Source organism: Marmota monax, unplaced genomic scaffold (assembly GCF_021218885.2).
Source record: "Marmota monax isolate L192 unplaced genomic scaffold, Marmota_monax_Labrador192_F-V1.1 WCK01_AAM20220418_F8-fsc00017, whole genome shotgun sequence".
Taxonomy (NCBI): Eukaryota; Metazoa; Chordata; class Mammalia; order Rodentia; family Sciuridae; genus Marmota; species Marmota monax.
Genome location: NW_026695241.1, coordinates 8,621,487 through 8,639,955, shown reverse-complemented (window position 1 = coordinate 8,639,955; position 18,469 = coordinate 8,621,487). Strand labels below are relative to the sequence as shown.

Genomic DNA, 18,469 nt, shown 5'->3' with positions numbered 1-18,469 from the left:
ACACACCCACATGTATACACATCCACATGTATACACACCCACACACGCCCATATGTACACACACACACACACACACACACGCACACAAGGTAACCACATTCATACAGTACTTAAACTTTTATAGACCTTGAAACAAGCCAAAATCAGATTAGGAAAACAGAAACTATTTTGTTTGTTCCAGAAATTAAAGCTCTCACATAGAGAATCAAGCTTACCAAAGAGTCAGGGGCAGCCAGGGGAGATCCACAGGCAATCTCAGCCGGAAGCCCCCAGAAATGCAAGGGCTCCTGAGAAGCCTCCAGGATTCTCAGTGTCCTCTGGAATCTCCCACCAAAGTTTTTAATCTACAATAGCAAAGAAAGTTGTTCTCAAGAGCTTGCTGCTAAGTTCCTGTAAATTCCCATTTATTTGGACAGCAACTGCCAGAGAAGCATAATAACCCCTCCTTATATTCTGCCTAACAAAGCTTGTCTGAGTTCCTCTCATTGGAAAATTCCAACCCAAAACTACAAAATAATGGAAATTTAGTTGTGAGCTTCTCTGATACAAAAGAGAGATGAGAAGAGGTGGGGGAGGGTGCTGAGGTGACAACAGATACCCACCTGACTGCTTCCTCAGCAGCCACACACACCAATTTTACCCATTTTTAATTTCTGAATAAAGGCAGTAACAATATAATACTTGTGCTTTGCAAACTATTCCCTATAAAACTGAAGATGCATGCATCCTTTTCCTAAAGAGGAGACACAGCATCCCATGTGCCAGTTTATCTGTTTCCAAATAGAATTGATTCCTTCTCTAGTTCAGAACTGATATAATCCAATTTTGATATCTCATAGCTTACATATCAAAATATGTGTTAATTACTATTAAGATACTTCATATTTGATAGAAAGACCATAAGAAAAGGGAAGAGACTCTTTCAATAAATGCAAATATATCAAAGCAGGTCAGTATGAAGCAACTAAGGAAATAGGCACTAGCCGCAGTCCTTATTTCTACAATTGGTTGCTTGGCCTTGGTGTGATTTTGAAACTTACTTATTTCACCACCCAATCTACCTGTCTAGGTGACTCAGGATGAATTTTTAAAGCATCTGTGGCTCCCTTAATTGATATAGTTTGACATTAACATATAAGACTGGAAGTAGAGCATTAAGCTGCATCCCCAGAGAATCTTCAAGCACACCCTTCCTGTTTCCATTATATAACTCCAACCCTAACTCCACTGAGTAACCAGGATCATCATTTCAGCCAATGTAGGGTAGTAATCCTTTCTTTGCCTGTTGGTTCACTGGCATGAGTAACCCAAAGGACCAAGTAGTAATCTTACTTTCCAGTTTCTTGTTATAACTCTGGGAATAAGGAAACTTCTTTTGGAACTAAGACCTCTGAAGTATCAGAGTTCAAGTGGCAGGAATGAAAGCACGACTTTTTTTATTGGATCGTTAGCCCCTAGCACATCTTACTCTTGGCTCCCAAAACCACCTATTTTGACTTATGATAAAAAAGGGAAGTATACATTACATATTGGTTCAGAGCATATTCAGCCTCTTGAAGGACATAACTGCAGTCCGCCAGTGTTACAACCAAATGTTTAACTGGCCATTCTATTGCTGTCCTAGGTCAAACTCTTTGGAGTGATAAAGTATGAATAAGACCAATGCATTCCATAGGCATTAAATCATTACCATGTTATTTCATTCTAAAGGGAGTTATTGATCAAAAGATACGGGAAACACCATCGTGATAAATGAAGCATTTCAAAAACCCACATAAGGTCATGCTGGTGGAAGTCATGTGAAGAGTGTGAATTGCAACCTCTTCCATGACATTTTTCCAAGGAACAGAGGTTTATCTGGAGCTTAGTGTCAGTCTCAGTTTTTTGTGGGGTCTAACACTCGTATCGTGTAGCCTCCTGATTGTTGAACACCTTTTCTTTAATAGTTGACCTTTAGTTTTAGCTGACCTTCGGTCAGTGCACCAATACACTCACAGTCCACCTATTCTGAGAGGCCCATACCCATATTCATCCCCAAAACCCTTGTCACCAATATTCCAACCTGGCTCCAAGTTTGTGACCACTAACTAAGGCATCACCACTGTCTAGGATTCACTGTAGTGGCACACCACTAGCCATTGCTCCAACCAGGTGTATGGCTGAAAAGCCCTGCACACATCTCCATTCATATCATGCTCCAGGGATACTCTTGAGTAGGACTCTGCTGCTACAGTCTTGAATTTCTCAGAGACACTAGCAAATCAGACTGGTTGCTTACCCTACAGTCATTGCACACTTGTTTTCTTGCTAAAAGAAGCCTAATATTGTTCAGATATTAGCAGCAGTATGCTCAGGAAAGATGGGTCTAGCACCAGGTTAAGAATTATAATTGGTATAACTAACATCAGGTGAAATCACTCCTACATGCTAGAGATTGATTTAGTGATGGTCATGTGACCCATTCCTGGCTGATGGGACCTAGAAGAAAGAGTCTCCTCTCCTGATAAATAGAGAAACAGGATTAATAGAGAACTTTATATTTTCTTTGGACATTGCAATGTAAAGTAGTTATGTTTGGAGGTATGGCAGCCATCTGATAGCCATGAGAGGAATGCAAAAAAGGGTAGATAAAAGCTGGTCAGAGTCCAGATATCACTGCACTGTTGAATTAACCAAATTTACAACTGACCCTCTTCTTCATGTATAGAATAATAATTCCCAATCTTTAAAATAATTTACTCTAGTATTAAGTTGCAACTAAATTGATTACCAATTTAAAGATAATATTTTAATTTTCCAAATGCCTTGTCATAAGAGCATTATATATAACTTATGAATAGTAGCTTTGCATAATTTGAAGGGCTTTGAGAGCACTAGGTATGGGAAGGCAAGGGTGGAGGAGAAAGAAACAAAATTCAAGGTGAAGTTTTCCTTGAGATTTGGAAAGAATATCAAGTCCCCATTCCATATCCTTCACCCCCATCCCCCGCATACACACGTTCACATTATCTAGGTAGAATCTGGCAGGAACCAATTCCTTTAGCTTCTGAACCAGGACAGAAGACAGGCTGAGGGCCAGAATGACACAAATAAACTGAGAGATGTGGGCAGAGCCCATGCAGTCTTTTCAGTGCAGCTGGAGGTTTGGACTATGTGATTTACATGGGAAAAAAAGGCATCCTTGGAAACCCTGGCCTGGCTCCACACAGTGGTTATGGGTTAAGCAAGGATACTTGGAAAGGCAGCTGTCAGCTTCAGTAGCTTTTCTCCCTCTTGTGAGCATTGCAGTCTTCGCATATGGAAGAGATACGGATGATGCCTGCTACTGGGAATTTTATTTTTGCACAACTCCTATATCACATTCCCCCCAAATGAACTGATGAATACAGTTGTATAGTTTATGAATTTATCTTCCTCGAATGAAATCAATATGTTTTTGCAAAGGACTTTGCCCTACATTCCACCGGTAAGCTTTTGTGTCCTGCTGGGCAGATGGGAGATAGAGGATCGCAGGCAAGCAGAAGGAACAGCGATCTCTGCTGCCATCTTCTGATGATCAGAGCAAAGAACAGACAAAAGGAGCAACAGGAAAGAAGATGCGTAAGTCTTTAGTAAATTAGGATGCATAGAGGTCAAGTCTTGAAGTAGAGGCACTGTCTCCTTGAAAGTAACAGAAACAAATCCCTCACTCATCCTCTGCCTCAGAGACCTCATCCCAGTCTGCACCTTCCCATCTCGTCTGGCTGGTCCAGCTATAAATGCTATGAGAGATTTAACAGAATGCAAATATAGACCCTGTAATGTTGGGTTGGGTTGACTTCTCCAGGTAGTTTGTAAGTTGACTCAATAAGCATGGAAGCTTCACTTGCTTCACACTGATGGAGAAAGGGCATTTTTTGGCTCAGGCACCCCAAATAGTGAAAGAGATGAGGTGATATTTGTATCCCATCCTTCGGGCCTGGCTCTGGGTTATTTTTGAATCCACTGAAAAGAGGAGGAAGTTAGAGGTTGCCATTGAAGAAGCTCCTCACAAAATCCTCTGAGGAAGTCAGAATAATCCATGGGGTGAGTGGCTAGATGGTTCTCAGAGGACTTCTCCCCTGCTATCCCATAATTCAGCCCATTCCACCAAAGGTCATCCAGCAGACTTGGGATCTCAACATCCCAGTGTGGCCACTAACCAAAGGCCTTTGTGATGGGTTATCAGGAGCACCATGTTGATAAGGGGTCAGGAGCAGAGGAACACAGAGACTGTTCCCAGACACGTTCGTCCTTCCATTTCTTTAGCAAATAGTCATTGAAAACCTACTATGAGCCAGGCAATGAACCAAGGACACACACATAACACATGCAACTTATTGTCACAGAGCTTCTATTCTAACAACTGATAAACACATCATATGTCCTATGATGATAAGTATATGCAGAAAAATAAAGCAAGGGCGGACCATGAATAGTAACAGGAAGTGAATGGATTTTAAGTACACTAGATTTAGGACAGCAAGGCTCGAATAAACCTCTGTTTGGTTTATATAATTGAGTTGTCCAGCATTAGGTGCATATATATTCACAGTTTTTATTTCCTTTTGTTGAATTTGTCCCTTTATCATTATACGGTGATCTTCTTTGTCTCTTCTAAACAGTTTTTGTATCAAAGTCTCCTCTATCTGGTATAAGCATAGCTACTCCTGCTCACTTTTGGTTTCCTTTGGTTATGGGGAATCAGTTTCCATCCTTTCGTTTTCAATCTTTACATGTCTTTTCTGGTGAAGTGAGTTTCTTATAGGCAGTATATCTTTGGGTCTTATTTTTTACTTATATCCATTTTTCCAGTCTCTATCTTTTAATTAGAGAATTTAACTGCTTACAGTTATTATTATCAAGGTCGTTATTGATAAGTAAAGGCAGATTTTTGACATTCTATTTTTTTTCCGGTTGTTTGGTGAATCCTTTGTTCTTTTTTTTCCCTCTCTGGCCATTCATCTGTGTGGTTTGGTGGATTTCTGTATTGATGGATTGACTCTCTTCCCTTTCTCTTTTGTGTATCTGCTCTAGTATTGAATTTTGTTCTTTTGCATGTTTTCATGAGAGTAATGATCATTGTTTCACTTCTAATTAGGACAAATCACAAGAGGAACAGGTGTGTGTGAGAGAGAGAGAGAGAGAGAGAGAGAGAGAGAGTACGCGTGCACTCAGGCACACAGAGCGAGCAGTGGAGAGCTCTTAAAGCTCAGAAGTTCACTTTGAACACTTAGAGTTTTAGATGACTATGATACGACGGAGTGAGACACGAAAAAGACAGATATTTGAGTCAGGAGTATTCAAGGGCCAGTTTCAGCTGAAGCTATAAATGGGAAGCCAGGAGATTGTTGCACTATCATCCTGGGAGTGAGTACAGGCGGATTAAGATGTCTGTGGTCCAAGAAATAGAGCCCCATCTTAGTAGGAATTCAGGGAGATGAAGAGAAACCAGCAAAAGAGATAGAAGGAGAAACCAGTGAAGTGGGAAGAAAATTAAGAAGTTGTCATGTCTTAGAGGCCACACGAAGACATTTCAAGAGAAGGGAAGATGAGCACCAACAAGTTCTGCTCATATGCCAAGTACAGGTTGAGTAGTCCTTATTCAAATGCTTAGGACCAGAAATGCTTCGATTTAAAATGCTTTCAGGTATTAAAATATCTGCATAAACCTAATGAGATATCTTGGAGATGGGACACAAATCTAAGTGTGAAATTCATTCATTCATCTTCCATACGCATCTTATATGGACAACCTGAAGGTAATTTATGTAGTATTTTTAGGGTGCCTGTGCATTGACTGCAATTCACTACATGAGGTCACATGTGGAATTTTCCACTTGTGGTGTGATGTCAATGCTCAAAACACTTCAGATTTTGGAGCACTTTGGATTTTGAATATTCAGATTTGGGCTACTCAACCTTTAATACCCACTCTGAGAATGAACCCCTTAATGAAGCAACGTGAAGGTGGGTGGTGGTGGTCCTCAGCTATTGGGGGGGGGCAACTCTTGAGTGCAATGGATTCAGTAGAGACTGGGAGAAAAGAAACTCAAAGCACGTGCATTGTTCACCCTTTGGGAATGGACACAGAAATTCTCTTGTGAATGATTACAAAAATAACAGAGGGAAGGTATGAGAGAGTCTGACACCTTACAGTCTAACAGTTGAAGATTAAAAGCCATTACAATCAGTACATTAGTATTAATGTGTCCCCAAACATTTCTAAAACAGCTGGCGAAACCTGGAATGTGCACATCATATCATGTTAAGTATTTCTCTTGATAAAACTTTTGCACAACTGACCTCCTTCCCTCTAAAAGGAAATCATTCCAGAAGCTGAAAGTTTCCAATTGTGAGAAAGGTTTCCAGATATTTTTCCATAGAAAGTTTCCCTTTACTTATTTCATTTTATCCTTCGGCCTCAATCGCTGGCACTTCTCATCTTTCCCATTTAATAATTGGTTGGAAAACCTATGCACATTTATTATTTTAATTTCAAACCATAAGGCAGGACTTCATCTCATTAATCACTTTGAATTCTTTCTCTAATGCTAACATTTCCCCTAGCCTTAAGTTGTCCTGTAGAGCTGAGCTTGGAATTTCAGATGCTCTTCCTTGCCACTGCATGGAGACACCCAGTGGCTTCTTGGGGCCATTTCAGGTCCTCTGTAGTTCTTGCTCTCATCATAGGCAGAGAAGCTCATCACAGGTTGATCTATTTCCACCAACACTTGCCTAACTTGGTTTTTCTATGATGTGTCATTAGACTACTCTGTTATAATAACCTATACCTGCTCCTCCATCCATTTGTCTCTTTCCTTTTTTCCCAAGAAAGTGTTTGGCTCTATATTCTTGGCCTCAGCAGAGGAATGAGATCAGTCATATAAAGGACATCCTTGTGTACAACCACAAGCCCGAGAGTGAAGAAATTATGGAAGCTTTAGGAAAAACATGTTGGAGACATATGAGAGGATGAAAGTTTCCCTGAGAACATGATTCTGAGAAGCACGGGGAGGACAAAGAGTAGAAGTGGAGGGCACCAGAGGAGGAAGGCTGTAGAGCACTGGGGACATCACCACAAGGAAACCTCTGCAGGAAGATGACAAATGAACAGAGGTAGAGGGTTCTCCACAAGGATATGGAGCTACCTGAGGCCTCTGGAACTTCAACATGAAACAGGAGGAAAGCTAGAGCCGAAGCCCTGCTGTAATACTTCCCCAAACAATAAGACGGGAGCTTTGTATTGAAGTTGAGTAGAAGAAAATAAAATCAGCTCCACTTACCATGCACCTGTGTGTATGGACAGAGGCTCACACCACTCGGCTAGATTTCACACTCTGATTGTCCTCCTATGACCCTGGCTGACCCCTACTACAGTGTGTCCATTTCCTCCACACTTAAATAAGACAATGGAAGCATCTCTGCCTTCCTTAACACTCTGTCCCTGTGTTTATCACATAGGCTGGCCTATAGAATGTGCATCTAAAATATATGTTCAATAACTCCACATGGATGCATGGCATGCATGCTCATTCATGCTGAATTCATGTTGCTATGAAAACTAGATGAAATAATACATGTAAAATCATTTTGCACACTTGGCAACCCTTCACAAATGTAAGGGAGCCGCCTTATCATTGCCTTCTTGATTTTGACCTTCCACTGTTGGGAGTGAATATTGATTACCTATTAAGTGCTGGGTGAGAAGGTTAGCCTTAATAATTTCATTTGGCATGCATACAGAAAGCTCTGTACTTGCCATATCTCGAATAATCATAGGCAGATATTTCAGATGAGGGCTCCCTCCTTTTGCCATTCTAGCTGAAGGGGCCAAATTCTTCCTAAAATATATTGGATCTGAGATTCTGTGATGTCAGGTCTGATCAAGAAAATGTCAAGTTGAAGGAAAGGAAGGTGACTTCTTTTCCACAGCTCCTGATGACTGTGTTGTCTTGCATTAGCAAATAGTTATGAAATCTAAATTCATCCACTGATTATAGCACTACCTTACTACAAATCTACCTTATGGTTTCCTCAATGGCCATACGTAATTTCCAAGCACAGAAAGTACACATATGAAGTAAAAATGGACATTAGGGGCTGGGGTTTTGGCTCAGAGATAGAGCGCTCACCTAGCATGCGTGAGGCACTGGGTTCGATCCTCAGCACCACATAAAGTAAAATAAAGACATTATGTCCATCTATAATAAAAAATAAATATTAAAAAAGTGGACATTAGGATATGTGATGGCCTTATCTATCATGTTTATGTCCTTTCATATATAAGACTTATGTTATAATCAAAGGGCAGCTGGCATAGAGATGTCAAATGAAAAACCAAATGAGCAAAGAGTATTCTTTGTTTTGATACGGTATCATCCCAAGAAATAGAACAGTGGTTATCAGAGTCTTGAGGAGACCATTGGGAAGGAAGGTATGGGTCCATAAGTACTAAGTTATCATTATATAAGGGAAATAAGTTCTTATGTGCAGTAGAGCAGCAATAGACAACAATAATATATTGCATATTTCAACAAATCTCGAAGAAAAGGATTTTGTATGTTTTCATAATTTAAAAAATGACAAATGTTTGAATAAATAGATACAGTTAACCTGATTTAAACATTATACAGTGTGTTCATGTATTTAAGCATCATATAATATATAAATATGTGCATTGTATATAAATAGATACAATTTTATGTGCCAATTTTAAAAATAAATTAAAAAGTTGCATATTTGATCTAGTGATAGGATTATATAGAATTTGTGGTTTGTTATTTGAATACATCCAGGAGTTGAAATGTTAACACCTTACTGACTGGCCCACTATGGAGTGTAATATCAATCAAATATCGTTTTATTTCTTTGTATAAGAAACTGATATATTTATTTCTGAACCATTTTAAGACATTTCTAAAATAAATAAAATATAATCTCTGAAGTCTGATTGAGACAAGAAACCATGGGAGCACAAACACTCAGGCAGAGACACACATGCCCAATCCATAAGGACATACAGCACAACGCTGAATTTAACAGTCTGGTGGTTATGGAATACACAAGGGTGAATTTATTGAGGACTTGAAAGAGAAAAAAAAATGAAGACAGACCTCAGGCAAAAATAAAGAGGGAGGGCCCACATCTCATCAAGAAGATGAGAAGCTCAAGTTTATTGGGCACCAACTGAATTCCAGAGGCTGTGTTGGATGATTATATATCTAGATAGAGAGAGAGGTGATAGATTGATAGATAATAGATAAATGATTGATTGGCAGGTAGGTAGATAGATAATGGATGATAGATTGATAGATAGATGATTGATATGTAGATAAATAGATTACAGGTAGATAGGTTGATAGAGAGATGCTAGAGATTAAAAAAGAACTCCCCAATACCCTTTGACTATCCACAAGGTAGGTGGTAGATAAGGAAACTGAATCTCACAGAAAGTCAGTGATTTACTCAAGACGACCCAATTAGGTAGTGGAGCCCAAACTCAAATCTGACCCCAAAGTTCAATTCAAGTCCATCACTCTGTTACAAGATTCATTGTAGTTGAGTGATACTAAGGGCAACATGTACTAAAGAATGTGATCGTGAAAGCATGTGTACATGTGAGTGTGAATAAACTCAATCATGCAAAATCTCCCCTGGAATAATTCTGGATGTTCAGAATCTGGAATAATAATAATAATAATCTGGAATAAGTGGGCCACTGTTCAATGTGCTGACAACCTTTCACTTATGCTCCTCTCTTCCTCCACCCTGGAATTATACCTTCCTTACAACATTGTTTTGACATGCTGCCAGATACCATCCAGTGGAAGCATCTGTAGGTCACTTAATGAAGATATGTACTCATAGGTCACGTTATTAGTAGCAGAAGCCAGACCAAAGCCCAGGCCTGTCTGACTGAAAATCTCATATTCTTCCCACAAAGATTTGCTGCCTCCAAAGAGAACAAGTTGGCACTCTAAGGTTACATGTGCAACAGAGTTGGAACTGGAACTCCAACTCTCTTCTTTAGTCATTGTCTCTCAGTATGTTATTGTAACAATGTACGTTGCTCTTTATTCCAGATCTATTAGAGTCAAAGTCCTCTGACTCATGGAAGACACTCTCCTCTCTGAACCTCAGTATTTTGTTGTACAGCCACTGGCATGGTGTGTAGGACCAACTCCTAAAAGCCAGTGTGTACTACATCCCAGCTCTGCATTTGGTGATGAGCACCTTGGTAGCTTGAAACTGCCCATAGTAAGAGTATTTACCCCACTGATGTTGAGATTAACAATAAATTAGGGCTTCAATCAGCATGTTTTAGGAGAGCCAGTTGCCTACCACTGTATACAAATATATATATGCACAAAAGTCTACCAAGGATTTTAAAATTACTTCAATGTGAGTGAACCAAGTTTCAGTTCCGTATAAAATATTTTCATTGTCACTGATGTCATCTGTCGGATGAGCAGAAATCAGTATTATCATCATAATTTCTAAATACAATAAAATCAATCCTTTTACACTCACAATTTTAAAATGTAACAATATGTCCCAGGATTGCTTTGCTAGTCCCAATTTCTCCAATCACTTTTGTGAGTTTTTGTCTTTCTAAGTTATGGCTTGTTTGAGGGCTACTTTTCTTTGGGTACATTTATGAGATTTGGGAGACAGAGTCTGTATTTATTTATTCACAGTGAGATTCCAGGATCTTTCCTTAAAGGTGACTAAACAATCAGCTCTTAGAAGTACATTCACAATTAATTACATATGACATGCAGTTGACAAGACTGAATGGTTAGAATACCTTTCTGAATGGTACAACTCCAAGAGAGTAGAAATGTTTTATGTGTTATCACATAGCTTATTATTGGTGGCTGTCCCCTAACTTGAAAATTCTCTTCCAGAGAAACTAATGCTATAGTCAAAGAGCCTTCACATACTTCAAGATGGAGAACTGAACAATAATTCTTTCCTTCACTGGAAATAAAAAAAGTGCATTTTGATAAAGTATGTAGGCACATATTAGCTCAGAATGGTAGATTCAAGGAAAGCATGAATATTAATTTGCAATATTTTGAGAGGGACATGTTTATGGCAATTGGATGATTACTTACTGGTAATTGTGTCATAATAATGTTAGTACTTTATATACAATCTAAAAAACAAATAACCCACAGAGCTTAGCTCTGCAATATCAGCAGCCTTTCAAAAGCAAATCTTTCTTTGAAGACAAATACCTTAAAGAAAATTAAATGAGAATTTGCAAAGAGTTTTGAATCTCACAGGTACTGCCTCTCTCTAGATAAGCTGCTATCCAAAGAAAACCGGTTCTTGCTGGAATTGCCAAGAACAAGCACAATTTTGACTGAAATCCCAGCCAAACTCTGGCTCCCGAAAACTGCTGTTGGCGTCTCCAGTCCTTCCAGGAATAAGGAGAAAGTTAGAATGGAAAAATGCTGTGGTTTGGGGCGGTTTTGTAAAACCTGGAGGATCTTTTAAGTTGGGAATTTTAAAGCTACTCTTTCCAATCCCTGTAAGTCATTTGTGGGTACAGGTAATTTTTTTTTTTTAAATCCAAGAAAGTAGAAGTACAGCTGTTAAAACAATAAATTTTCTTTTTCAACAAATACCATATTGACTGCATTATGGGTACCCTGGAAAGGAGCCCACAGCCTGCCACCTTGCATTTCAGAGGAAGAGGGTCATGAATCACAGAATCAGGACACAGGGACACATGGCCAGAGGCCTGGACTTTCACCACGTGTTGTGAGTTTCCCAGGCCACGTTCACAGAAGACACTGGGCACCCTGTGAGCAGCCTCCAACAGTTCATCCTGCAAGCTCTTTGATTTCACTTGTCTGTGGATCCCACAAATACACGACTGCTGTGTGGTAGCCCTCTCTCTTCTTATGGGTGACAGCTACTAGCCTTTGGCTCTCTTTGGACCTATTTCTCCAGGTCCTCCCTTTTCCTTTTCTTTCTTTCTTTTTTATTTGGGGGGGGGGGCAGGGTGGTATTCTTCTACATGTATCACAGCAACTCAGTTATGATAACTACCTTTGCTCCCAGAGAGAGGGAAGACATCTCTCCGTGCCTTCTCATAGATTTTTTTTTTGTTTGAATTGGACAGTAGACAAAATGAATTTTACATGACAAAATGAGTTTTGCATTTTGATACATCATACATAGATGGAGTATAATTTCTCATTTTTCTGATTGTACATGTTATAGAATCATATTGGTCATGCAGTCATTGCTGATGGGAGACCTTGCCTTTTGGTTTTATTTCCCACATTGGGTTTCTCCCGCTGAAGATGAGTTTCTGTCTCTCAAGAAGAACATCACATAATCCCCTACGCCTCCCCCTCCTCTCGGTCTCAGTCTTCAAAGGGTGCCAAGCCGAAGGGCACCAAAGTCAAAAGTTTTCTTGACCAATCCCCATGGGACACAGTGTCTGCCACGGAGAGGAGCAGACACTTTGTCTTCTTTTCTCTACACTCTGTGTGTGTCTCTATCTCTCTTGTTCACTTGTTCACAAGAAGATTCTTAACATGATATTCTCCTACTCCATCCATTTACTTGCAGATGCCATAATTTCATTCTTCTTTAAAGCTGAGTAATATTCCATTGAATATATATACCACATTTTTTAAATCCATTCATCTATTAAAGGACACCTAAGTTGGTTTCATAGTTTACGGCTTGTGAATTGAGCTGCTATGAACCTTGACATGGCTGCATCACTATAGTATGCTGATTTTAAGTCTTTGGGGTATAAAGTGAGGAGTGGGAGAGCTGGGTCAAATGGTGGCTCCATTCCAAGTTTTCTGAGGGATTCCTCCCTTTTCTTTTAAGCACACAGTAGGCACTCAAATTTGGTACCTCCTGTCTTAGTGTGCTCGGGCCGCCATAACAAGATACAACAGGAGTTTGTTTTCCACAGTGCTGGGGCCTGGAAGTCCAAGACTGGGATGTCTAGAGCTTGGTTTCTCTATGGATGGCCGAGGGTCTCCTTCTCTGTGACATGTTGTTTCCTCTGAGCGTGCCTGGGCCTGCTGTGTCCCCACTTCTCATATAAGAGCACCAGTTCCCCTGGATTAGACCCTGATGACCTCACTTAACCTTCGTTACCTCTATAAAGGCCCCATCTCTCAACATAGTCATATTTGAAGGCAGGACTTCAACATGTGAATTTTGGAGGGCACAGGTCCATCTGTAACACTCGTCCTTCGCTATAGAAGCAGTGTAAATAAGATTATATAATTTCACAATGAAATGATTTAAAAGAAAGACCCAGGATATAGGTGGGATTTCAAACCAGCAATCTACTTGTCCATGTATAACATCATGCCTTTAACGTCCACACGTGGCCACCAAGGCCCTACGACACAATAGCTCCTTGAGACCCAATTTCCCCAGCTCTCAATGTGAATGAATGAAGCAATTTATTGGAGGAGCACCTCCTGCTTGCCAGCCACTGTTCCAGGTGCCGAAGTACAGCAACCAACAGAGCAGACAGAAATTCTTCCTTCTACCCCCAACCCCAGCAAGGAAATGCTTAAGCTTATCCTCTAGCTTGGGAGACAGAAATAAACAGATAAAGTCTCCTGGATGGTGGTAAGTGCTATGCGGAGAAGTAAAGCAAAGGAGAAAATGAAAAGCAGGGCAGGGATATGGTATAAAATAAGGCAGCCACAGGGGACTCATGGGGAAGGAGATATCAGAGCAAAAGCTTCTTAAGGGTGAGGAAGCAGCCCAAGGTCAGCAACGGAGGGTGCATTCCAGCCAAGGGCATTTGTGTCTGTGTTTTTGGCGCACTTGAGAAGGAGCTAGAAGATAGGGCATGATACCCGAAGACAAACTCAGGTGTGTGCTTTGGGCAAGGGGAGCAGGGCTGCACACGTACAGAATTCTTAGCTTACAGTAAGAGCTATATAGTTTAAGAGTAGAAATCATCAGAGGCTTTGTTGACAATGGACTTGGGAGAGGATGCCACAAGTTAGAAGCTGGGAGAATAATTAGGAAACCATTCTGACAATCCAGGACCAGGGGCTAGAGGTGAAGGTGTTGAGGGGTGGCTCGCCCTGGATATATTTTGAAGGTAAAACAGCAGAATTTTTGCTGTTGGATTTTGTTGATGGGTTGAAGAGGTAGAGGGGGGTGAAAGAAGAAATGCAAATAGAAAACAAGAGAGAAAAATGAGGAAAAAAAATGAAGATGTCATTTTCTAATATGGGTAAGAATAGAGGAAGAGTCAAGAGTTAGGTTTTGAGCAATATAAATTTGAAGTGCCCATCTGATATCCCAGCAGAGAAGTGGAGGAACATAACATCCCCTTATGGACTTGTTGTTTGAGAATAAATTAGTTGATGAGTGAAACTGATAAAATTTTATTTTTAAATGTAGGTGAATATGACATAATGAAGCCCATCATTCTGTGTTATTGAGATGTACCAATTAAAAAATAATAATTGATGGAATGACGGTATATAAGAGAAGTCGAAAGAAAGACTGGCATTAGCACACATTTGTTAATTACCTTCTGTATCAAGAACTGTACTGAGTACTTTATATATGTATCTCATTCAATCCTCACAACAACCCAGGGAGCGATATCATTATTGTCCCCATTTCACTGATAAAGAAACAGTGATTAGCTATTTGGCCAAAGTCATCAGGAAGTGGGAAGGCCCATGCCCTTGTTGCTAGACTCTCCTGTCCCTCCTGGATAACGTGGACCATTCAGTTCATGGTGGTAAGATGTCCAAACAGAACACCTATGCTCACTGCAGATGAATTCTCCACATAAATCCTTTTGACTTCTGGTTGATTTTGACCCTTTGTGACACCCATACTTTCATGGAACAGGAAGCTGAGTGTGGTTTCCACTCATGGCAAAGACAGGCTGAAGCTAAACCAGTTTCTGATGGCCCCTTGTTACCACAGCAAGAAAAACTACCAAGAGCGCAGCTCGAAAGTGTGAGAGCCCAGGCCACCCACGTGAAAGCACAAAGCTGCAAGGTCCTCGAAAGCCACCCAGCTGGCCTCTCCTGGGGCAGTTTTCTAAGCTCCTGGGTTCAAATGAACAAATGCACCCAGGACTCCTGAGGGAGGACACTGCAGGCTCCCCCTTGTGCTTCTAAGCACCAGAAAAGGACTAGGGCGAAGAGACCGACAGCAGAGGCCATTCGTCCTTATCAGGGTGAGAGCTCCCTCCCATTCTTTATTTATTTTTACACGAAAACACATTCTCAGTGATGCATGCACGTGAGTTATGGTAGAAGCAGGGAGAGGCATCTGGATTGAAATTCCCAAGCAGCAAGGCATTCTGATTCTCTCTTGGAACCCGCCACTTCTCACGCCCCGCCTCGTGAAGCAACATCCCCCTTCATGTATGTTGGAGCCACTGCAAGGCAGCAGAACTTCCAGATCCAGTTTATTTTTAGCCACAAAAGGGGTTCTCAGTGTGCAAAGGTTCAAACATCTGAAGAAAGAGATAAAGGTCTCTTCCCTACCTGCAGCTACAAGGTCACCACGCTCTCAGCCACATTAGCCAGCTGTCTACAGGATCTTTCTGGCTCTTTGTGAAATGCCATCTTCCCCAACAAGACTCTCTACTGAGTGACAGTTTCTAGAGAAATGTGTCTCTGACATCTGATGAGTTTGCCAGACAAAGGTGTGAACGCCGTTAGACGTCGCCTTAGTACTGTCTTGCACTCACAGTTGGCAATCAGGAGCTTGTTGAGGGTCATCTGGGCAACTGTGGGACCCCAGATGTTGCCCCCTGCATGCTCCACCATGAGACAGATGACCCCTGAGGAGGTGTCATTTGTTAGCCTGTCCCCAGGATCCAGGGCTAATCCCTGTACCAAATAGCAGCCCCCAGCATTCACAGAGCACAACATGCAGGAGAGGTTGGATCTGGCATGAGACCCAGGCCACCTGTGCGACCTTGGGGCTGAGTCCTTCACCCCCTCCCCACCAGTCCTGCAGCTCAAAGAGGGGCCACAATGAGAACCAGAAATGACATTTGAGCTTAAGCTTTTTTCCAGGGGACTAAATCACTGTGGAAAGATAAACTAGGAAAAACCGATTTGGCCTTTTTCTTTTCTCTCTGAATATCCCTTCAGAGAAAAAGAAGTTCACCTCACAAAAGCTGCATTTAGACAGAATTAACTTGGAGGCCAAATTCAAAGAGCAGAAGAAATTTACAGTTAAGGATTAAGCCACCAAGAGCCGGACTAAGAACCTGGCTTTGGGTAGAATCTTCCCCACAAAGGTCCAGGTCGGTTCTTAAGATGACAGCATGTGACATGTCTCCAGCTGGGTCTCCTCATAGATGCCCTGGCATCCTCCAGAGCAATGTGTGGCCCTCTTAGGGTACTGATGTTTGGTTGTCTGGCATGCATCCCTGTGGACACCATCCCCACGGGTTCTTTTTTCTGGGTATGACATCTTTTTGTTTCAGAATAAACGTGTGCCCAAAGCAGGAACCAGGAGAGTATGATAAGCTGTATTTTTTTGTCACTGTTATTTGTTAGGTTGAATGGGGGAGCATTTGGAAATGGAAAAAAGTAGGGGTCTGGTTTGGGTAGCGCAGAAGAAAACCAGTAAAGAGGGTGTCAGGAGCTAGTTACCACCATGGGCAAGTGAAACTCGGTCCTACAGAGCACTCCAGGGACCGAGGCAGAGCAAGTGCTCAGCTATCCCCACTGAAGTGCCGAGAGGCTGGGCTGTGCATGCTCCCCACCTGTCATTCCTCAAAAAGAGCCGCTGGGGCACTGAGGGCCCACCAGCTTGCCCTGACTACTGTCTGTGTGTGCCCTTGGGGCCAACTAAAAGCCCCAGCTGGAAGTTAGCAGGTACCCCCAGCCCATCACCTGCAGCACATGGCATTGAATACTACGGAGAAGGTACCAAGAAGGTACCAAGAATAACACCACCAGAAGGCAGAGGCCCATGTGGACTTTTCATACCAACATGGCCCTATTTATTTAAAGTTATAAAGTATCATTAGAAAACACTATAATGCACACATTATACACCTGCACGCACACACTTATAGCAAATGGTAGTGGTGATGAACCATTGTGTGTTTCTCAGTAACCCACACACCAAGTTAAAGGAGATGAAGGTGCTTACGATAAAAATGTTAGTAAAATGAGCAGTCACTGGAAAGTCAAGGGCATTATAGGAAAACTTCTGCCTTCTCTATTTTGTGATTTTTTTTGTGTGTGTGTGAGGGAGTAGGGGTTTGAGGGATTAAACCCAGGGGCATTTAACTACAGGGCAGCATCCCCAGCCCATTTTTTACTTTCTCTTTTAAGACAGGGTCTCGCTAAGTTGCTTAGGGCCTCACTATGTTGCTGAGGCTGGCTTTGAACCTGCGATCCTCATGCCTCAGCCTCCTGAACCACTGGGATTATAGGTTTGGGCCACTGCACCCAGCTATTTTGAGATTCTTTAGGAAAATAAAAGGAATAATTTTCCATACATGTGCCCTCTGTGTCCTGGCAGAATCCTAATTATGCTTGAGAACAAATAGGTGGCCACCAGGTTAAAATGAGAATGTAACCAGGAGCTAAAATCAGAATTGTATTTAAAATAATGTTCTCACAAAAATGTGTATTTTTAAATAGCCACTTTATAAATAGAGAAGTGAGAAGGAAAGAAAGATTTTGAGAAGGTGATAAATGGCCCATATTTGATTTGGCACTCGTTTCTCTTATGGGAAAGAATATAATTTACCAGGAATAAATTAGACACTGAGAGTTTTACTTCAGCTTGGTGCCGTGAAAGGGGAGGAAGCCACCAATCACAGCACAGCTGACCAGGCTCACTCAGGATCTGCAGGTGGGAGGAGATACACAGAAGTATTCAGAAATATGTTGTTTTGAGACCAGGTATGATTAGTGTGATCTCTCTTCTATTTTCATGAAATCTCCCCAATTTCTTTTCCTTATTTTTTTCTAACTTCAACATATGAGAGAAAGTCAGCTTTCTGAGGCTGACTTCTTTCATTTAGCATGGTGCTCTCCACTTCCATACAGTTACCAGAAAATGCCATAAATCTTATTCTTCTTTATGGCTCAGTAAAACTCCATTGTGTAAGTTGGCGGGCATCTGGGCTGCTTCCATCGACCAAAATACCTTGTGCACCATAGTGAAGATTACCCTTATGTTTATCTATAAAGAGCTAATTCAAAAAGAAAAATTAAAAAAAGATTAATCAGGTGAGGCATGGGGGTAGGAAAGACAGTGGAATGAGATGGACATCATTACCTTAAGTACATGTATGAAAACACACACACCAAAAAAAAAAAGGATTAATCTGAGTTTGGCAATGAGATCTAATCTGACACTTTTAAAAGATGCACAATGAAAAATTTATATCCCTTCTCTATAGGACACACAAACCTCAAAGATAACTATGGCAGATGGGATT

At 41.1% G+C, this 18,469-nt stretch overlaps 1 pseudogene; it reads left to right on the top strand.

Moving 5' to 3' along the window:
* Positions 1–15,167, top strand: part of LOC124090431 (regulator of microtubule dynamics protein 1-like) — a 114,519-nt pseudogene extending 99,352 nt beyond the window's left edge.
* Positions 15,168–18,469: the final 3,302 nt, after the last annotated feature.